General features: G+C 35.6%; 1 protein-coding gene across 2 annotated transcripts in view; it reads right to left on the bottom strand.

The window, feature by feature from the left end:
• The window catches only part of GRIK2 (glutamate ionotropic receptor kainate type subunit 2), a 364036-nt gene that overhangs the window by 290064 nt on the left and 49888 nt on the right, over window positions 1-24084 (bottom strand). The window contains exon 1 of one of the 2 annotated variants that reach the window (XM_088052479.1): window positions 14109-14237. The exons of the other annotated variant lie outside the window; for it this stretch is intronic. The gene's annotated coding sequence lies outside the window, so the exon portion shown is untranslated. Of the gene's footprint in view, window positions 1-14108; window positions 14238-24084 lie in introns of those variants that run through there. 2 annotated transcript variants of the gene reach the window in all.

A 24084-nucleotide genomic window follows, 5' to 3' on the forward strand; every position in this document is an offset into this window, starting at 1 on the left:
CTAGGTAGGATGTTTGGGTTTGTGGAGTTTTTTTTTGTTGTTTTTTTTTTTTAAAATAGACCTCTAAGGAAAATTCTAAAGACAAAAGCTACGAAAATTTAACAAATTAAAAATGACTCCTTCAAATAGTCAGCTCATAACCCTGAAAAGTATTGTAGTAAGAATTGTGTGTTTAATATGAATATATTTGCTTTTAAGGGCTAATATTTTGAAATCACATACTATTTCTAACAAAAGGTATAAAAGCAATGCTCTGAGGTGTTCATTTTTCACCTCTAAGGAACAACTTTGCATTTCAGAGCTTCATGCTTAGAATAAAATGGGTCTTATTTAATAAACCATTTTTGAATTCTGAAGGTTAGGTCACAGGTATGCCACCCACATATCAGTATATGTGCCATGTCTGTGGATGATGACAAACTTTGTGGATTCTAGCTGTGGCTGCTTTCGTTCTTCCGAGGTAAAGGACATACCAGACCTTGAAGTCACTTGGCAGATAAAGCCCACAGTAACACAAAATAGAGGCTGAAAATGATCCCTTGTCCTTCCACACCACCAAAGACTTGTGCAGCCACAATTTTCAACAGACAAGGCATCTTTCAATGTTTCCTATACCACAGGAACTTGCAGAATTCACACCATAACTTTCCTGGCATTTGCTGTTGTTCTGTTAGAGCTACACAGAAGTTATGTCCTTTTACAATGATACCTTCCTTATGAAAGGCAAATAGTAGTAAAGTGGTGTAAGGAAGCCTGTTATCTGGGCTAGGAACCTTCCACCATAGTCTGCAGGGGTCAGCCTCTGCTGTTTGGCCCTCTAAAATGCCTTCATGGAGCCAGATACCCCTGTGTTTCGCTTAGAGCCTAGAACTCCTACCAACGTGTGCACTCATTTAAAACATGACTGTCAAGGGTTATTTTGCTCCTTGGAGGCAGACAACAGGGTACATCTAATGTCAGCTGTGCTCACCAACATCCAAGGAGGAGCCACAGATCAAAGTGCAAGGGAGAACCTCTTCCATGGCATGTAGCAAAGGATATATTTTGTCTTTCAAAAGTGAGCAAAAATTTGTATTAAAATTCTCTGAAGTCAGGCGCAGATCAGAAAATTAAATGAATACCAGGGGTGCATATCCTTTCCTTTTAGTATTAAGAATAACTGCATGGGCTTCAGCCTTGCAAAAAGTTTAGAATTAACTTTATCCGTGTAACAGCAGCTACATCAATATCCAGTCCTTTCAGCTTGACCTCTAAAGACAAACCTAAGGCTGCCTGTGATTCAGGCAGCTTATTTATACCAAGCAAAAAAAAAAAAAAGCTCCTTAATAAAATAACCAATTCTCAAAACACAACTCATCCAAAATAATTGCTTTCTAACAATTGCTTTCTTTTTTTTTTTCAGCTTTAGAAACCTTAAGGCTAGGCCTCTTCTGGGGTTGCTTCAGAAAGGGTGTATCTGTCACAGCTAAGAAGAGTGCAGTAGCAACCTTCCCTAGACTCATTAATAACTACATTTAGTGCAGTTCATCCTCTGCATCCAATCATTACATCCAGCGCAATTCTTAGATTCAAAGCACCTGCCTCCATACAGCATGAGAACTATTTTCACTGTTCCTCTTAACCTTTCTGCTTGTAAACTTGTCCTCCTTCTGCAAAAGGAGACAGGCAAAGAAACTATAGATGTTCAAAACCTTCCTATGCTAAAGCCTTACATAAATTTTTTGTAGGGCAATGGGTATGTTTGACTAGCTCAGCAGTGAGCTCAATCCAGGAAAAGCAGGGCAGGTTTTACAGCCAGTGAAAATTACCATATTTGGAAAATGCTTAGAAAAATCTTTCATGTGCTTCTTCCTCTTTCACTGTCCTGAAACAAGCAGTTAGAACTCATCACAAATACCAGACAGGCAACTATTCCCACTCCTGCAATGCTATTGTTAATTTTGGATAAGCAATGTTCAGCAGCACCTCACATAATAATGTTTTCCTTTAGATTATCAATGGGTTTTTTTCCATCCTAAGTGTTTAGCTTCAAAACTTCCAAACCAGTGAAGTTCACTTGTGTTTACATAACTACAACTGAGGGACAGTTGTGGCCTCTAGTTTTTTCTTTCACTTAGATTTAAATCAGACCTCTTGATACGAAAAGGGTCAATGAACATGACAAATCCTGAGAAGTGCCTTCCATAAAAATAAGTAGGACTTGCGGGTGTCTATCAGCTGTCAGGGACTGACATTGCCTGCAGAGCAAAAGGTGTTCAACAGAAAAACTGTCTTTGAAATGGAATTGAAGTTCACAAGGAACTTTCCTATATACTTTGAAAATCATTAGTTGCTCTGAAATACATTTGCAACCAGAACTGCAGCTTAAATCTCTAACAATATTCTTGGATCTTGCTGAATCAAAACTGATAAACTACAACCAAAATGAGGGGAGGAGAGTAAATGTGGTTTGGGATTTTAGGGTTTTTTGTTGTTCATCTTTGTTTTTTAAATAACTTGGTTTAAGTAATTAAATCCTGTAGTAACCTGGCAGCTTCCCTATCCAGGGTGCAAGAAGTAGTGCAGCTTAAGCAAAAACGATCCTCTGAGCTTAGTTTTAATGAAATATTTTAGACAGCATTTTTTCTAAATTAATCTTTCACATGATGATATTGACTGGATATCCCACTGAACAGACAAAGCCTAGAACAGGAATCATATTAAATAGTTTATCCTTAATAGGTCTGGCATGCTGTTCTATGGAAAGATACCATTAGTGTCTGCTGGCATTGATTTAATTAATTACTAATCAGAAGCCATGCCAACTGCTTGACACAAGTTAGGGTCAGAGCCAATTTTATAGGCATATCCTCAGTCAACATTTTCTTTCACCCTCAGGTAGATGAGCAGAATATCCATAAGTTTATGAATGAAATCTAGATGGGTGGAAAAAAATGTGAAAGAAATTATTTCACTGAAAAATTATTTTTCAATATTTGAAAATAATGGCTACTAGAGCAATCCCTAAAAATTTCATCAAATTACAGTTTCCGAGGCTCAACAAAGCACAAATATATTTTCTTTCAGTTTTGGAAAGTGCACTATTTTTAAGAAGAAATCAATGGTTGAAAATTTCTGCAGAGTCCCTTTGTTACTCTCACTTATGTTACAAACAGGTTGCAAAAAGCAAGTTGCCTTTAAGTCAGTTGCAATTGTCCATTGCAGCTGCTTTCCCCTCCTACAATACTAGAACTTTGGTTTCCTCATCTTTATTCCTCTTTATTCTCTACCCAACCAAAAAATAGAAAGACAAATTTTATAATTTCTTCCCCATAGTGGCCAAGTTAAGTGTGTGGGCTGTTGGGTCTTTTTCCCCAGTTTATCCTTATTGATTTGTTTTGCCATGTTTTCAAACAGGAAGGTGAAGGTGGAAAATTACATTTAACAAAAACTTGAAACAATATAGAAGAGTCTGAGAAATAAAACAAGCCCAAAAGCAAAGGATCCAAGGAAATTTCCATCTCTAAAGAAGGTACTGCCTGCCTCTATAACACACAAAAGGGTTATTAAGTGTCACAGTACATTAACAGTGGCTGCTTTCTCACCAAATACAGTTAAAGAAACGCTTGCTGTAGCACTTTGAAACATGACTGACTTTAGGAGGAGGTACACTTTGATCTACAGTATAATCCAATATTAAGGCTGCAGGTTAGTATTCCAGAACTGTTATACTGGAATATTCCTTTCAGTATGTTTGTCAAGAAAAGTTGACTTAAAATCAGATTAAGGTAGCTAAACTATAAGTGCCAATACTTAAACCAGGAATGACATATGCCATTGGGGCCACAGTTAAGTGCTGAATGAAAATAATAAATACTTAGATCTGCACAGACTAGAAGAAATAAAGCATTTGTGCTATGACACCCAGACCTGACATTTTTATTAAGCAGTGCATGAAAATATTCAAGAGTTCATGTGCAAATCCTGCCTCAAAAAATCCAATTTGTAATTCAACAAATCTGTAACCAGTTTAATTAAAAATTCTCAGACTTCTATTAAAATATACATATCTCTAGTCAAGTGACCAGAAAATAGCAAATTCAGATTTTAGCCTGTGCTTGAGATTTAAGTCTGTGATTAATTGTGTGGGTTTGGGTGGTGATTAGCAAGAAACAAGACCTCATAATACAGAGTCTAAATAGAGCGACAAATTTATTAGCACATACTATTAGGAAAAAGATCCTTGGAAGGGATATATTTAATTCAGGCCAAACCCAAACACATGTAATGTCCTTCAGGGCAGCACAGATGTTTTGAATACTTACTCTTAACTTTGTTAAAGCTTTAAGCAGGGTGCAAGGGCTTCCTGAGTGGGTGTGTATAACAAGAATTAACATCTGCTATGCTTGTAACATATGATCTTTATGGTACCTTATGTTATGGCATCATCCTAGTTATTTTTATGGAAACTGAAATCTGATTCCTGTTTTTAGTGAACAACCATATAATTGCTTTTTTACATTACATTTGAAAGACAAAAAATGTTTAATATTAACTAATACTTCTTGTCTGACTAATTAAATGCTTTCCAAATATGAGCATATGTATATGATCTGAAAATACACATGCACACACATTAACAGTTTGAAAAAAATAACCATAGAATTTTGTAAGTAAAAATATTTTTAATTTGCAAGAAAAGAAAAAGCAAAAAAAAACCAACACCAGAAAAGCCCATGTTTGTTTATATATAACTGAAGTTCAAAGTATAAAGCAAATTTAATTTTTACCATAAAACACATGCAAGTAATATTGTGGTTTCTGGTCAGCTTAAATTTCTGCCTTATGAACTGACTGCATAATTTAAGTTCAGGAGCTCATTATTTCTTTTTTAATCAATACAGGAATTAAACTAAAATTTTATATATTTCTTCTTTAAAATTCTTTGTAAAAGTTATTCTTTTACATTTAATGTAATGCTGAATAGATTCATGGCTATGGGGAGTGGTAGCAAGAAACACTTATGATGTTTTGTAACAAAGACTGTGTATAAGCAGAATTACTCTTTTTTAGTTCAATACTCTGAAGTATTTTCCAAAGTAGTTTTCCATTTGTAACAGGTTTTATGAGAATAGTATTCATAAGACTATAATATGTATGGAAATAGTTTGCACTAAGGTAATGATCTGCAACTAAAGCCCTGAGAAAACAAAATGTTTGCTTTAAATCAGTACTGCTTGTTAGATGAACCTGCTGCTTAACAACTTACTTATCAGTTTTCTTATTCTTCGGCTTTGAATTTACAAGTTTACTAGCTCTTTTCCATTTTAATATTTTCCTGACACTTTACCTCTTCAAAATTTTTCATGTATGGTTTTTGATATGGTAAGAAAATGACATATTCATTATTCTAAGTTGTATATATATTCTGCTATGGCTGAAATTACTTAGCTTTTCATTTGATATACTGGACTTGGAGGAAAAAGTCTGACCTGAAGAGCAGTCAAGGGTAAATAAACAAGGTATTCTGAGCAAAGAGGAGGTATTCAATTAAAGATAATTTTAAGACTCTGGTATTTATTTTTGACATATTACAGGTCCAGATATAAAACTTCCATATCAACTTTTATTTGTTAGTATTGCAGAGACTACTAAAACCTGAAATCAAGAACACCTTTTAGTTCTTGCAGTAAAATAACTGCCTCTTTTCAACAGGAAATCAAAATTTATAACACACTTATAACCAGACATATGATTGCAAAAGCTATTGCTACAGCCCAGCAATATGATTTTTAATAGTGGGTAAAAGCATTGGACATACATCAGCCACTACTGGATATAGCTTCCTGCAAGTAAGTGTCAGGTTAAATAGCTTTGTTCTGAAATAAGTGGTGAATGAAATGCTTATAATTCTTTCACTGACAGAGCTAGAAATAGGGTTGCCATTTTTTACTTGAATGCTTGAATGAACATTGAATGGTATCAGATAGCTTTTCTAGCTTACAGCAGAGACATACATTGAACAGGCAATTCCAACAAGGCAGTTTTCTACTGATGGGTTTCCATAAAACAAAAAGGGAAAAAATACACACAAAACAAAAACAAAACAAAAAAATCCAATCAAATAACCCCACCATATTTTGTCAACTTACAGATTTTGCAATGGAGTAACTATGGAATTAGTTGTCTCAGAAGAGCATCTCACTAATGCACTACTTAGATTTCATATTTGAATATTTGGCTTCTGGCTAACCTTGTGAAAGGCAACCATTGGCTTATTCCATAAAGATGCCATAATATTTAATATTTTTTAATCTAGTGTATGTTTCTAAATATTCAAAGAGCTTATCCTTGCCTATTGACAAGCTGTAAGAACTAACAAGTAGACATCTTGAGTCCTCTAGGTCATGAGACATTCAGGATACCTTGCACTCATCAGTCAAACATCAAGGGAAAAATCTACCATTGAGTAGATGAGTTTCTCAAACACCATTTTCTGGCTGGCTGAATGGGACAAGATCAGCAAGACTTCATATTGCCCCATCTGTAAAAAATCTGATTGATATTTGGAACTCACAAGGGAGAGCTATTCAGTGCTCCATTTGGGAAGTGAGGAACTTCACAGCAAACAAAAGAAATTAGGTTATTTAATGAAGTAAATATACATATGTGCTCCTGCTACACTACTGTTAACTTGAGGAGAAACTTAAAGCATGGTTTTATAAGCCACTATTAATAAGATAGTTTTCAATTTTGAGGGCAGCTAGACTGAAGTCAAGGAAGGCTCCAGCTAATGTGAACTTTAAAGAACAGAAGAAAAAAATCTGATAGAAAGAACACACAAAAACCCCATAACATTTTACATAGATACGCATTTAGTCCAGCAATGGGATTTTTTGAGCCCCAAGAGCAAAAAAAAAAAAACAGCTGATACATTCTCCACTGTAAACTACCAAAAACTGGCATTTTCTCCACAAAAGTATGTTAGGCATGAATGTCTAATGTGCCTGTCCTAAAAAGTTATAAGAAAATTTAACTAAAAGTGGATGATTTGACCCATTCACCAGTTATTTTGCACTCTTCTGTCTGAAACTTCAGCACATCAGGAGACACTTGTTGACTGCAATTTACTTCCTGTGGTTCCCGTAGTAAAAAAAAAAACCAAACCAAAGAGACACAAACTGCATTAGATGAGCATCTATAGAGATGCTATCTCTATATCTACTATCTCTATCTCCACTTTCATGGAGATTTACATATTTTTCAGCTGAGACCTAAGTGCGATAAGCAGCACTAGCATACAGCACACATGTGTCAGTGTTAAAAAAGCTTGAAATTTACATAACTACTGTTAATTTCCTTGATCTTATGCACTCTAATCTAATTGCTGTTTAATAAATACTAATAGATAGCTCCCTGTAAGGAAAAAAAAGTGACTTTGTATATAGAAAATTGCCTGCACAACCTCATATGAGAAAGGGTAGAGTTTAGGATAGATGGAATACATAAAACCAGACTTCACACATTTTATGGCATGTGCAGATAGAATAATTCTAACTTTGTAGGAAGCCAGATTGGATGACTGCCCTTCTCTCGTGTTGTCTGGATCTATTCATCCCCATTATGTGAAATTTTCCCTGCATGGGGAGGCTTTGATTCAAAGCTGGCTCAGGTATATAACAGCACACCCACTAAGTAAGGATTGCTAGAATTTCCTAGTTCAAACCTACTTTCAGTATCACAAAATCTGGTAACAAGGTTTTGTTAAAATAGCTAATCATTATATACACAGCTTTTTCCCTGGTTTGCTTTAGCAGTTTCTTGTTCCAACTTACCTTAGCAACTCCTGTTATTACACACTAACAAAAACAGAGCTCATTCAAAACTGAAATTCAGCATTCTATAATGAAGAATTCAGCTACACTCTTCAGTGTACCTAATAAAAAATATTAACATTAACTAAGATTCCATAACCTAATGGTACCATCCTGAGTTACAAGAAATAATAATAGATTTTTGCTACTGTTTTAATGTACAAACTCGAATGCCAGTGGTAATGTCATGCAGTTATGAGTACACAAAAAATAAAAATTTAAAGGGTTTGGACTTTTTTACCCTTTAGAAAAACTTTAATAATGTGATAATCACTTTTCAGACAAAAGAAACTCTTTTGTGGGGAAAAAAAATCATAACCAAGCCCACATTTTACTGCTTACCCTTTAAAAAAGACAAAAACACTTATCTGTTATATTAACCAAGCAGAGTTGCAATTTTCATATAGTCATAGCTCAGAAAATACAACCACTTGTTCCCTTCAATGACTGTATTTTCTAACATTATAAATTGTTTTACTGAAAAAAAAACCCTCCAAAACCAATAGTAATTAATTTTATCTCCTGAAGTAAAAAAAAACCCCACTATTCAATATTCCCCTTTATATAATTCTAGGATATCTTACATATTTAATATCTCTTTCAATTATTTCAATTTAAATAAAATTGAACCTGTTGTTTGTCAATACTAAGATTTCTTCCTCTTTTTGGTGTGCATGCAAAATCAACACTTGAACAAAATGCAGAGTATTTTGAAAGCTGACCTAAGGTCTTCAAGAACAAGATACATCTCATCCAAAGATAGCCATCAGAAGTCCGACATCGAATTTCCCCTAGACATTTATTTTATTTTTAACTGCCAGAAAACTACTTTTTTCACCTCCTGTTCGAGAGATGAGTCTCAAGCATCTTTCAGTGTCTTCTGAGGCAGCCTAGAAGTTAGTTTGCAATTAACAGCAAGCGTTATCATGGTGAGAGCTAAGCAAAGTAAACCTCATCCTGTGTTTCTGAATCTCTGACAACTAGAAACTGGTCTCAGAAACACACCTATTGTACCTATCCATACATTGTATTCCTTTTAACACACACACTTTGAATAAGCATAGTCAGGTATGTCATAACCAGCAACAATTAAAAACCAAGGTGAGATCTACAATGGCCATTTTTGTCATCCTCGTGTATAACCAATTTGGACAAGAACAGAAGGCAGCATATAAAAAGGCAAGATCACTGTCTCATTGTGGAATTTGTACTGAAATTAATGGCCATTTTCTATCAATAATTAAAGAACTAAAGTAAGACTGGAATGCTTTCATGTATAAAAACAATTTTGACAAAAAAGCCCAATCAGTGCTTGCTTCCTATTTAACATGTGAATTGGAAATGAAGTTATTTTCATCTAGCAGGTAGAAAAAAGAGTGCAGAAAAGCTATCCTTATCCCTAAAGTAAGGTCATCCACATTTCTGTGCTGTGATTCCATGCTGCTGACACACTGAATGGTTTTGATGCATTCAAAAGAACATTTAATGCAACTCCTTCAGCAAGAAGGAATAGGCAGTCAACAGGGAAGCCTTCTCTGAAAAGGCAAAGGATTTTTATAAAAGAACAAAGAAGGCAATTTGAAAGGAAGCATGATGCTACCAATTCAATAATGTATTGCATTGCTGAATTATGTACTGGGCTTAAAAATTAATAAAACAGAGTAAGTTTTACTTGCTTGCTGTAACTAAATAGGTTATGCAGTTGTGTACATTTTGTGAACTAAATGAAACCCATCTTAAATCATAACCTAAGGGACTGGCAAATGTCACTAGACTAACAGAGATGATCTTTAAGTGCAAGTCAAATGAAGGTTGTACTAAAAACTTTAAAGGTTTTTCAAAATAGCCTTGTCAGATTTAGTCATACAAGTAGTCCTTAGTGCCTCTTTTCTCATGGTATTTGTATACTTTGTATTTAAGCAGTAACATGCTGATAATATGGTGGTTGTTTCAAAACAGGACTTGCAACGTCTCACCCTTCTGTTTATACCCTGTGAAGATAAAAATCTCTTACGTATAAAAAGCCTCCCATTGCATTTTCTTTTACCACCATCTCAATATTTCAGTTTTGCACACTGGCTATAAACATTATATATCTATATACATATATTTATTCCATCTAACTTCTCTAATTTATTCCTTACTCAATGATTGTTTTTTATTAATAAAATGCCATTTAAGCTCAGATCACTATGTAGACAAGTTTATCTGCTGAATTATTGATACAGCAATTAGTTAATTAGCTCTCCTACACATAATCTGAGGGCAGCATTAATATACCAACCTTACAAAAGGGAGAAACATCACAGGGCAGGTGACTGACATTGCCAGGGTCATTGGAAACATCCTTGCCAGACACACTAAAAATTGGCTGGCTTCTGTCTTGTGCTTAGACCATATCACTCACTAATGCAATTCTGCCAAATAAAAAATAAAATTACATCCGGAGCACATGGTGCATCACAACAACTGTCTGAGGCAGCTCCACAAAGCTGCTTGGAATAACAGCTGTTGCATGGGGTGGAGCACACCAGATTTAATGACAGAGAATGAAAGCAACATATTTTGCTTAAAGTACTTAATATTATCTAAACGTCTTTAGCATGAAGGAAGCTAGCAAATTTTGCAAACAAAAGGCCTGGCATAATACAGGACACAATGAAGTAAAACTACAAAACTGCAGGCTGTCTGCAACTGACAAAATTGCTTCTGGTCACAAAGTGTGTCAGGCCAAGACCGACCCAAACATTTCAGCAGTCTGAATGGCATTGGGAGATGTAGCGACCTCAAACCCCTACACATAGGCAGGCATAAGATATATAAGATAGGCAAGACAGATGTGTTTTTCTTGTCTGTTATTACATTTTGAACTAATGTGGACAGAGACATTTAATTTCTCCTCTTAGCATGGCTGCACTGGTAGCACTGAAAGGTCCTCAGTGACCCAGGTTGTTCTGCTGCTTGCACAATTTTTTTCCCCAGATCTGGCCAAGTTCCCTGTAGGATCTTCCCAGGAACCTGGGGCAAAATGACAATAGATCAAAATTATTGGATATTGGTTCTAGATGTTACATCTGAAATAATAACCAGGTCCAAGTAAATGCTCTTCTCATTATTTCAATATCTGAATATTTTATTCCAAATGAGGTCTTGTAGTCACGTGAGGCTATAAGAAAAATGTGAGTTTACCATTAAAAAATTCAAGCTCCCAATTCTCTTGATGGTAAAGAAAAGCTTGCCGATGTGTCTGTGGTATACTCTCCTAATACCAGCAGGCAGTAGAATACACTCAGACCCACTTCTCCCTTTTTGGGGCTGTTGAAACCATCTGCTTGACTAGAGATCAGATTCATTTCAGCTCAGGACTGTCTGTGCATCTTGTTCTTCATTCATATAAGTTGTTTGTAAATAGTTGAGTTGTACTCAAAAGTTACAAAGAGAAATGAGATCAGCGGTGCCTGGAGGAAGACAGGGAAGAACAAGTCTGTAGAGCCCACACTGTATAATTCCACTGATTCACCTAGTGGGTCTCTCCCAGCCCATCCTAGGATTCCTATCCTAAGCTTCCTTTTTTAGTGTGTTATAAACAGACATAATTTTTAATTCCATGACTATCTAGACCAATGCTGCAAAGGTCTTGTTTGAATTTGTAGATCTAATTGCATTAAATAAAAAAAAAATTTAAGAGGCACTGTCTTGTCCAATGCACCAGATTTTATTATCAGGGTTTTTTAGGCTTAAGTGGAGTTACTGCATTCTCCTGATTATTAGATAAATAACAGATAAATACAGAAAAATGCTTCTCCCTCTTTGTACAGGCAAAACATTGGGGTGTTTCCTCATCAGAGACCCTACAAATACATTTAGTTGTCAGTTGGCCATCATACACTAATTATAGAATCACATTTTCTGAAATGTTTTCTTTGCAAAAGATGTTCAGCAGAATAAATTAGAAGCTATTTCTCTAAGTATAAATTAATTTGGTTTTTATTAAGCAACTCTGCAAAGCTCTGGATTAAACAATAAACATGCACCTGTTTCTAAAATTTAGCACAGAAGCAATTACAACAATTGAAGATTGGGTGCTCTCCTTGTAGTATAAGGTAAGAAGAGTAAAACAATAAAAACAACAAAAAGGTATATAAGTATATAAGACTGAAAAGTCAAGGGCTATGAATGCACTGAGATCACTCTACAAAAGAAACAAGAGTAAGAAATATATTTCTCACTTAACTTAGCCAACATAATCCCATGAAAATGTTCATTTTACAGTCCTTTACTTATGCGACTTCAACCTAAACTAGTCCCCTCTGAACACTGTCAAAGTAATCCAGACTATAATCTAAATTATATCATAGAGTGCTAAATATTATGTATGGTGAGAGAATAAAACATTAAACTGCATCTCTTAATGATAGAAATACACAAAAAAACCCCTTATGTCAGGGGAAAAGAAAACAACAGAAGAAATACGTAATAAATTTTTCTCTTAAGTCACAATCTCTCATGGGTGGATCTTACTTAGATACTGTAGTCACTTATCCACTGGACTGAAATCTGAGCACCTGATTGTTGATGCTCTAGATTGTTTGGGAGATGGAGGGCACAAATGCATAAAGTGAGCTAAGAGTTAATAATTGGCTGCTGCCAAAGGCAGCTGGAGTCCTCCTCCTCCTCCCTATGTGTCTTACCCAGCCTTTTTATCCAGACTTCCAAAGTCTTGCTTCTGGCACTTGTTTGATTCTTCAGTGAGCTCATTTAATTCATTCATTAGCAGAAAACCAACCACAGGAAAAAAACCTTAAAACTGCTGGTTTGGCAAGCTGCATTGACTCACTGGAAGCAGGGACAGACAAGGGCCAGGAGAGGCAAAAAGGGACAGGATAAGTTCATAATGCTGGAAATAGGAGACAGAAGTCAGCCATCAGCATCAGGCTACAGAGCCACCAAAAAGGATAACCATGCATGACCTAGACATAGCAAGTAAATACCAAGTGATTGCCTTCCCTTAAAACACAGAACACCAGCTGCCCACTGTGCCAAACTCTTCCTACTTCAAAAGCATCCTACAAAGCAGCCACAGCACTGAGCAATTTCCTTGTATTTATATAGTTGTATGGCATAATGGAAAATATTTCTTCATTGCTAGCTATGAAGTGAAGTCCTGTGTTGCAGGCAATTGTGTGGCTTAAAAAAATAATCATCACTCTCTGATGAATCTAGTGGTGTTTTACAGTGAAATAACCACATGAGAACTACACATGTCATCTAGTTAGACTTCTGTAAGGTCTTTAACACACACCCTCACAACATTCTTGCTAAAGTCCGTCTTGGTACTGTGTATTACACTCACAGAATATTCTGAAGAAAGGACCTAGAAGGATCATCTGACCTACACAGGGATCAAACCCACACTCTGGACATTACTTGCATCATGCTCTAATCAGCTGACCTAACCTCAGATTTAAGTTCTAGTACCTGGAGAATATCTATTACAAGCTCCTTTTCTTAACTAGACGAAGGTATATATTCTTTTTATATGCCCGATCTTTAAAACCAACACTAATGCTCTGAAGATAATTTTGCTTCAGAATCAGAAACTGTCTACTGATTAACTTACCACTCAAAGCAGTCTATTTCACTGTTTCTAAATTGAGAGACAACTAGATTTATAACATTTCCTGTTTCTTATTTTACCAACCATTCAGTTCCCCACTCATCAAACTGCTTTATACCAATTATGACAGACTCATGTTTTCATCCAAAGGTTCCAATTTTACACTTTAGCAAAACCTATCTGATTTCCAGAAAAAGCTGCTCACCTTTTATTCTTTAAAAACCTTTGTTGAATTCCAATGAGAGATGGAGCTGTGCTGTTAAAAAAATTACAGAAAGAAGAAACTGACAAAGCAACAGAAAAGGAACATCCCTTTGCCTTAGACAAGAAAGAGGTTTACAGGCTAGGTTATAGAAGCATGCATGATTTAAGTGTTAGCAGATAGCACATTATCTGCAATTCTGCGAAATCCTGTCTGAGTTGGAAGGGACCGTCAGGATCATCAAGTCCAGCTCCTGGCCCTGTGCAGGATACCTGAGGAATTCTACCATGTGCCTGACAGCATTGTCCAAATGCTTCTTGAACTCTGTCAGGTTTGGTGCTGGGGTCACTTCCCTGGGGCGCCTGTTCCAGTACTCAATGACCCTCTGGGTGAAAAACATTCTCCTGATATCCAGCCTAAATCCCCCATAACTCACCTAATTGCCATTTTTCTGAGTCCTGTCACTGGTCATAAGGATGAAGAGATCAGTGTCTGCCCCTTCACTTCCCTCCATGAGGTTGTTGAAGACCACAATTAAGCACAATCCACTCACTCTCCTTTTCCCCAGGCTGTGCAGACCAAGTGACCCTAGTCACTCCTCATGCAGCTTCTCCAGACCTTTAAGCATCCTCATCATCCTCATTTGGACACTCTCTAATAGCTTAACGACTCTTTTATGTTGCAGTGGCCAAAACTGCACACAAGACTCGAGGCCACCCCAGCTCAGAGCAGAGCGGGACAATCCCCTCCCTTGCCCAGCTGGCCATGCTGTGCCTGATGTCCTCCAGGACAGGGTTGGCCCTCCTGGCTGCCAGGGCACTGCTGGCTCATGTCCAACTTTCCATCAACCAGGACTCCCGGGTGCCTTTCCACAGCACTGCTTTCCAACCTCTCATTCCCTGTCTATACACACAGCTAGGGTTGCCCCATCCCAGGTGCAAAATCCAGCACTCAGCCCTATAAAATTTTGTATTGATGGTGACTGTCCATCTCTCTAGCTTGTTGAGGTCTCTGCCCTCAAGGGAGTGAGCAACTCCTCCCAATTTTGTAATCAGCAAACTTACTTAGTATTCCTTTGAGTAGCTAATCACCAGCCAGTTGGTATCATGTGAAGGTCATTAGGGTTGTCAGCAATCAGAATAATATGAGAAAGGTAAAGCCACTTTGAAATTTAAATTTGAGTTGATGTACAGCTTTTGAAAGACTATAGTAAGGTTGCCTAAATAAGAAAAAGCTGTCACACTTACAGACTTTCTTAGATATAAACTATGTCCTGAAAGGAAGTGAAATTATGTTGTTCACTCTATAGATGTATACAAAAACTTTTTCATTACACAAAAATTACTTCCACCATCAAACATTAATTAAAGAATGACTTAAATTCTGACATCAGTTTCTAGATTCATCCTAAAAGAGAATAACCTGAATCTATCTTTTTTCCCTTGAGAATAAAGAGTTATTTTCATTACCATTTTCCCCCCAAGGTTAAAAATTGTTTTAAAATTCAGAACAATCCTCATCCTTCTGCTCTAGTCAAGGCCCAGGAAAAACTATTTTGGCACCTACAGTTAACATCACAATTCCCTAGAATAACGAAATATTCACTCGTTTTGCTCTTTCTCTGTTTCATCTGTCAGACTTTTGTCTTAACATTGCCAGATCAGGGTTTTTTCTTTCTGTACGAGCTAAAAAAATAAAAAAAATCCAAAAGGTTCTTTAAGATTTTGCAGACTGTAATGAATAAAAAAGCAAATTAATAAATTTCAGCATAGTAACTCCTCTGTGCAATGCAAAGATCAATAGGAAGGCATAGACAAGCATTTTGAAACAAATTCTCAAAAAATCCCCCTTAAAACTAAAGACATATATTCTGAAATTAATTGTCTATCACATACTAAAGTGATGGAAACCCAGAATACCATCCTCAGATTTTAGGGGCTGATTCTGAATTTGGGTTATGCTTAATTAAAATACAAACAATTTACAGACCTCTCACTATTAAAAGTGCACTGAATAATTCATCTTTCATGAACAGTGTGATATTTTGGAACTAAATGTGTACTGCTAAAACAGAGACTGTGGGTGTTCCTTGTTTCAATTGCTGCAGTGAATCTGAAAGAAATGAAGGAAAGGTAGCACCAAGAAAAGACATAAAATTGTCCTACTAAGAGTTTAAAAGCCAACACTGGTGATGTCTTTGGTGTGAAACCAACAAGACAAGAGTGATGCACCTCTACTATATATAACAAAAAATTGAAAGTTATTCATTTTTAGATCAAAGCTGTATTGTGTACAGTGGGAGAAGATGGAGACTTGGGTTTTTTTTCTGTGAAACATAGCTGTGGTTGGGCTTCATTGGACACTGTCCCATTCTTATACTTATAAGTCATTTTTTTCACTTAAACAAAAGCCTTTGTGCAACTACTCTGGAAATATAGAGAAAATATTAAAGTGGAGAAAAGTGCAGTTTTGTGCTTTAAGATTCCTTTGCAGACCAACAACACAAGGAGAATTTTTTGTAAAAATCTTCATTTAGCTGCAGGAAAAAAAAAGGTTATTAAGTATAGTCATATTCCGTTTCTAAAGGGGAATGACTTGATCTATCTGAAATTAGGTTCCCTTTCAAGGAACAAGCTTCTTCAAAGTCTGATTATATGCTATGTTCTAAGCCTATATTGAGTTCAATTCCTTGCAAATTTATATCATCTAAATTTCAGAAAATCATTTCGCTTAACAGTGAAATATTTATTAATATTTATATATATTTTTCTTTTAACTATTTTATATCAAGGTCAGAAATTGAGGTCAGAGAGAGGAAGGCCGTACTTGAAGAAAATGCATTCTTAACTTGCCATTTTAATTAGTTTCAGAAGAACTCTGTGCCTTTCTGAATCATAGATCACTTAGTAAAAAATATAGACATTTTTTCATTGTAACATATTTACATTTATGAGTATTTTCTTTAACATAATCTCTTAAGCACCAAGTATGTAACCCACACTTGTACCTTGCAAGTCTGAACTGTTTCATAACCAGGAGCAGTGGTATTGAAGAGTTGTTTTAGAAGAATTATGCAGTTTAAAAACTCCCATCAAGAGTTCATAATATTTCCTTAATATAGCATTGAATTTGTACTAACATTTTCTATTACTTTATTTCACACAAAGCTGCAGAGATAAAAATACTGTAAGTGCATATGTTCACATTTGAGTATCATACAATTCTGAGAGGAAGAGGTAAATATGTGGATTTTAAAGGCAAACAGACAGTAGTATGTCTTCCTGTCAAGTGGGAATTTTGAGAACTTCAAAGTTATAAGAAAGAAAAAACTAACTTCCATTTAAGTCTAGTGGCTAAGAAAGCAGATTTCTGGTAGTAAAAATATTGTTCAGAAGTGGCTCGGAGTTGATCTCTTTAAACTATTACTGCTTTTGATCCCTGTCCAAAGTTCATAAACATGGCTCATAAAGACATGCCTTAATGCCAGTAATAGATCATTGAACATTTTCCTGAAAAATAAAACCCTATAGTCATTTACAGTGTTATGTCATGGAAGACATACTCCCATTAAAAGAGGCAAAATATATTCCTTTGGCATTTGCCTGAAGGATGCAAGTTTTTCAATTCATTCCAAGAGCTGAGAAGAAAGAAAGTAGCAGGACAAATAACTCAAAGGACAGGCATTTACTTCATGAAAGTCTGCCTCTTCATACTTTTAATGCTTGTAAAATATAGGGAGAAGGGCTTTTGCCATGAAAAGAAATCATGTTTTAAGTAGACTTTGGAAGGAAAAGCTCTGTAAAGAAAGGACACTGTTAAAGTAATTTTAATGGATGGTATGACCAGCAAATTGCAGGCAGAAGTAGAGCTGTAACCAGAAATATGTTAAGTAAGGTCACCACAGCTGCATATTCACAGTTACATGGATACATGGTCTCTGTTTTAGATCACTGGCCCCTTTTGGTCTCTTGTTCTTTATTGTATTCCGTTTGAGAAACGGAAAAAATAGACTTTTTTTTTTGTTTTTTTGAAGGGGGGTATTGGAAAAATTACAATAATATTAACTCAGTATGCTAACTAGAGGACAATTATACTTTTTAAAAATTAATTGCAGACATTGTCTTATTTTTTAAATCAGTCCCTTTCATGGTTTCAGAAATCTCTCCTCTTTTAACTGGAACAAACAAACTTCTGCTAGCCCCACACAGCCCAAAAAAGGGATTTGAGATTACACTCAGCAGCTGTACTCACATAAATGTATTCCAGATAGTAAAGTTGTGCTACTGAAGACAGTGAGGACACAACAGAAATCTTAATTTGACATTCAAAACTTTTTTTCACTTATGACAGCACAAGGGAAAAAAACACAGCTTCTCAGACCTTAAATCGGATGGGTAAGATTAGCAGTTAAAATATTTATTTATAAAATGAATATATTTGTTATAGAAGTGAAAGGCCCTAAATATAGAACTACACCATTTTTAGAGCCCTTTTTTATAGCAGAAGACAAGCAGTGCTGTACAAATGTTAATATATCTTTTTTTAGGGTGAAACTTTGCTCTAGATTATTTCAGTTCATATGCATGTAGGGTCAGGAAAGATGGGCTGAAAAGGGCTTACCCTTAATAAGTTTACCCATGCTCCCTGTTGAGAAATACATTGTAGCTCCCACTTAAAATCACATCCAGGCAGCTGAAGCAAATCCATTCTTTTCCTAAACAGAAGTTGGTTCAAGCCATAATTTTTAATTATTTATTAATGAAAGAAGAAGTTGCTATTTTGAAATGTTGAACTTGAACTAGAACTAAATTGGAATGACTTCAGCCACAGCTGAACAAAATGAAACAATACACTACTTCATCTCCTAGCACATAACACTGTCATTCAGATATGGCTATGGCCACCCTTGGCACAGTTGGAAGAAATGTGAATACGAGCAGAGACTAAATTGCATCTGCAGCCTGCTACTGGAATCATGCTAAACTGGGGAAGGATTTCATTGCATTGTAGGAGGTTGCTTTTGTTCTTTCTGTGAGCAGCAGAGCTGTGTGCCCCCAGCCAGGGGTTGTTGCTGGCTACAGCACACACACAAGCCAGGTAGAAAGTTTGATTTACCATGCTTTTGTAGAACAGTGCTGGACTTTACTATTAGTCTGCTCTGCTGATAAATTTTGCTGCACTGATGTCTAAACATTTGTAAAAATGTAACCCCCATTAACTGCTGCTTCTACTGCAGGAGATTCTCTCTTGCTTCCACAGGTGACTGAAGTGTCATTCTAATAGCTTCTAAAGTGTCACAAAATTGTGTTAAGGGGAAAGACAAAGAAATGTTAACAATATAAAAAGGTATATTAGTGTCCCTAGAATTTAATTGGGGAATCCTCTAGGCTTGTTTTTTCACTATTTTTTACATTAACATGCCGTCATATATTTGTTTTCATTTAGGTGTTGCTCATTAAGTTATTTTCTATGGTAGTTTTATATCATTTTTTCCTCTCTTAAGAGCAAGGGGCAGAAGTATCCCTATACATGGTGCTCCTTCTGACGGCATGCTTTTTTCTACATTTTATGGTGCTTCAGTCCACCCATACCACTATGTACAAAGTATGATTTAGCTTAAAAGCCCATCTGTCTTTTTATGCACACAACCTGTCACCAGGTACATAGTGGTGCCACCAGAACAGATTGTATGTGCATGACGAATTTCAGACCCTGCCCAGCTATACAGCAGGTAGTGCTTGCAGAGTCAGAGGTAAGGGAAGAATAACATTCATCCATGCTCCTCTTCATTAATTAAATCTTGCCACAAAGTACTCTCCTGAAAGTGGAGAAAGCTTTAAAAAAATGAGCACATGCTTTTCCCTTTATCATCTCTGATGGGATTTTTATTCACCATATAATTATAAGGAGGAAGCGAACTGTATGAAAATAGAGCCTTAACACCTCTAAAAGGATCTCAGAAAAAATAAAAAAGTAAAAAAATGAAAGGAATAAGGGAAAAAATCTTCTATTATTGAGAAACAGTACCAGTCAAGACCACAGCTGACAAAAGATTCTGTTTAGTATAGAAGATTAGTAACAGACAGACTACAAAGAGTGGCAAGCATACTTGCTTGGAAACTGATCACAGCTATATATTTACTAATTTGTTTTTACTTGTCAGAATTGATTTTAGAGCTGTAAAGTACTTTAAATAATAACTATAATAATAATTAGAAAAATGTATCACCTAGAATTAAACCATGAGGTCATCTGGAATATTTTGCTGAACATAGAGCTGCAGCAAATGAAGTTGGCTTTACAGCAGCTGTAACATCAGAGCCATCAATAAAGAAATTAGCTACTCACATTTGAGATAAAGGGCAACTTATGCTTACAATCGCCCGATCCAAAAACTGCTGTGAGAGCAAAGCAAACATCCAGCTCATAAGCCTATCAGTATAATTTTTTGGAAATAGTTAGAGGTCAGCATTGAAATTCTGATTACAGCCAAAAACGTCAGTGGCTGAGGGAAGCAATTTAAGAAGTGCTGTCAGTTCTCATTGACCAAATAGTAAATCACCCTTTTATTTTTGAGCTGATGTTAGGATACATGATATGACTAAACACAAGTCTAGAATTCTGTAATAAGTGAGGTGGAAACAATCTGTCACAATTTTCTTCTGTCCACAATGTGTTTTTGTCACTATTAAATGTGACTTTCATCCCTTCTGCTGTCCCCAGGTTGCCAATCAGCAGCCTGACTCTGTCCTCAGCTTGTACCTTTGTGAATTGTGTGCTTTGAGAAGGTAGAAACCAGTCAATGATTAGGAGATTTGTTATTTTTAATTCCTGGATTACTTAATTTTCCCAAAATGAGAAGATAACTCATGATATCTTAAAATGATATGATATTTTAAAAAAATCAGTGTACAACAAATGATTACAGAACTATTGGTTGAACATATTTATGTTGTATATTCAATTCAAACAGCCTTATCACTACCAGACAGTTTGTAAACTAAGGAGATTTAAAAAAACAACCAAATGTAGATTTTGTTTTCCTGTTTGGAAAGACTACAAAACTCTGAGTATAATTTTGAAAAGCAGATGTTTCCAAATTTAAGTAAGAGTGCTCTTCAACTCCTTAGATGGAGTTGCATTTTTTAATCTCCTTTATTAGGCTATGAACACTCTGGTCATGAAAAGGCCATATTCAATCATTCATTCTACAGTCATTAATTATGTGTTTATTTAGCACACGCACTCTGAATAAATAAGTGTAAATGTTCTTTGTAACTCACAGAAACTGTAGGGTTTTTTAACCTATTTTGGTAGAAAAATGTTACAATGTATATAGATATTTTTCAATTTACTGTAATTAAAAGGTTTTTATAGAGACTATAGATTTGTAACAGATTTTTTAATCAAAATATTTTAGTGTATACTCATATGGATTAGATAGTCTAAAATAACTAAGAAAAATCAAAGCAGCTCTGAGAGCTGAATCACTGAACTTAGGTATGAAAGTGCTCTATTGCCTTCATGCTTAGGGAAGAGTTTCCAAATGCCTATCATGTGTGGTCAGATATTCCCAAATGTAAACAGAGCTGAAAATAGGAAAGTGGTCTATGAAATACTCATAACACCATACGAAAAAAATGCACATCTCCAAAACTGAAAATCTGATACCTTAACATTATCCTGTAATCTGATAGATGTCAGAATCAATTACAATTTCTCCTATTAAGTTCATTCTGAGAGTGTCTAAAAATGAAAGACACTCTCTTTTGACTGCTGCTCATTTGAAATTGGCATTTTCATGTGGCAGATGGTGACCTTATCCCTGTGCTTTAGGAAAAATTATTTTTATTAAGCCTAAACAAGTGTGAACAGTGCTAATTTCCTGCAGCAGGCAGAATTTGAATGAGAGCACATAATGATTGGAAGAGTCCTGCCTCACCATATGGAAAAATGCACATTATGCCAACACAGTAGATTACTAACAAGACAGTCCCTTACAAATATATCCAATTTTCCATTTTATCAGTAGTCATGGGAAGCATATTTATTTTAAGATTTCTAGGAGCTGCTGAGGGTTGTTTGCAGCTAGTTCATATCCTAAAAGCCAAACAGTTAGTAACAGTGACATTGAAATGACTACATGAAACATAAAATTGTAGTTAAAAATTATCAGATGAAAAGAAGAACTGTTGGTACCTGTCAAGACAGACTTAGTATCTCAATAAAGACTATGCAAAAGTACAGATGTTTTGGAAGTGTATGTTTGATATCTGCATTGTAGAGTTATGAGGAAATTTGATATTGTGGAAAATGATCCTCTGTCTCTAACCAGTAAGAAAGTATAAAGAAAGAGAAAAAAATATATCATCCAAGTCTTCTTGGAGGTGCACAGGACAAGCCTTGAAATCCTGAGTAGATTCTGGTTTAAAAAAAAAACCTGTCAAATGGACAGGGCACCAATGCACCTGTCTAAAGTTTGTCTTACTTTGAGACAGAGACTAGATAAAACAATCTCCAGAGATCCCTTCTAATCTTCCAATCACAATATTTTGTGTATCTCTAAGGGCAGGCACTAATCCAGAAGCAAGACCTGAAGCAGCATGACTTTGCATGAAATACCAGATCCAGATTCCTCTTTAGGGTTTCTGACTGAATCTGAACTGAATGACTTTAGGAATTCTGACTGAATTGGAACACCAATTAACTGATATCAAGGAAGAAAGGCAAAAATTAATAAAGTGTCTTAGGTCTTCTGAAAATTTTTCTTTATAATATTCTCTAGACTTGTTTAATATCTTAAAATATATCATGGAAATCTAAATAGTATTTCTAAAAATGAGAAATATTAACAGTAATTACTTTTAAATATTTTAATAAATATTTCTTTACTTAAAGATTTAAATTTCCAAAACTTGAAACTGCCATTGTGAATCTAATTTTGCAAGCAAATCATAACAGTGTTTTCCATCCATTGACTGTGAGTACATGACCTTTTCAAAGAGGAAAGATAACATATTTTTCTCTCTTAACATGCTAGGAAGAACAGAAGGAATAAAAGGCATACTGGAAACTTGAATCCTTTTTCCCATTCCCTTTAAAATCAAATAGATTTCCAGTGTTGGTTTCAGCTGCTTAGTAGTTTGTGAGAAAAAAAAATATTACAAACATACTAATGTTTATTTTTGTAGTAACTCTGTCATGGCTGTGACCCCTAGGTGGGACTGAGGCATCCACTGTTTGATGAGGAAGTGAAGAGCACTCTTGAGGGCATTGAAGGAACTCAGACTGGATAGAAAACTAAAAGTCACCACCTGACTTTAAAATGTCAGTGAAGACGAGATGAACATTCCTTCAGGGAAAACAAATAAAGCAGCAGAAGGGGAAGGTAGAGAGCAAAGCTGAACAAACTCACCCAAGGGATTTTCCTCCTATATCATAGTTTTATTATTGTTTTTATACACTGACACATTTAGGAAAGTTTTCCCTTCCAAGAGTGAAAAATCTACTCCACTCTTATATCTGTTTCATTGCTGCAGTACCTAAATATCTGATTGCAGGTGCCTGAATTATTACAAAATTATTATTTAGTGACACATTATACTGCAGTCTCTCTCACATGGCATTCATCTCTTAGTTCTTTTAGAGAAAGCTTGTATAATAATTTGATTTCTTTAAGATTTTCACTTCATTCAGAAATATAGATGTTATATAAATATTCCTGGATACTGGGAAATATAAAATCCACATTTTGCTTTAAAAGGAGACGCGTCTGATATATGCGATTAGTGGAAGATTAGAAATTGTCATTCTATCACATTACAGAGGATACAACTTCTTGTTGTTGTTGACCAGCAATCTCTGGTCATTCCACAGTTTGAACTGAGGCCAGTTTTATCCTCCCCTCACAATGTTTAAACGCCAGTTTATCTCCAGTTTATCTCAAACCTTTTCTGCCTTCTTTAACTAGTCTTATGTCTGTTGTGCAACTCTTCTCCTCCTTTTGTAAAAGTTCACATCCTTCTTTCCCACCTTGCTTAAAATAGCTTTAGGTTTATACAAAAGCAATGGAAAACAACTTCATTGAGAGTACAAGAGACAAGTTTTGGCTACTTGGAGAAATTAGGGATTACAGTTAAAGTCAACTCTTTGCAGTTTACTCAATGTTGCTCAATGAGTTTGCACCTTTGGCACCTTTGCACCAGGACAGAACATGTTCAGTTTGTGAAAGAACTGCATGTATTAGTCATCATCAATCTCAGAGAGACCTAATGATAGGAATTTTTCCCTAGCATGAAAGTGCAGGTAACCTTAAAAATAAGTAAAAAATAGAACTTTAGTTTGTGCTTTTGATATTTCAGGTTTGTTGCCAAGTGCACCAACTAGCCTCAGACTGATGTTTGTCAGGCACC

Source organism: Pseudopodoces humilis, chromosome 3 (genome assembly GCF_049639895.1).
Source record: "Pseudopodoces humilis isolate 2021_Gansu_Grassland_sample_001 chromosome 3, ASM4963989v1, whole genome shotgun sequence".
NCBI classification, from domain to species: Eukaryota; Metazoa; Chordata; class Aves; order Passeriformes; family Paridae; genus Pseudopodoces; species Pseudopodoces humilis.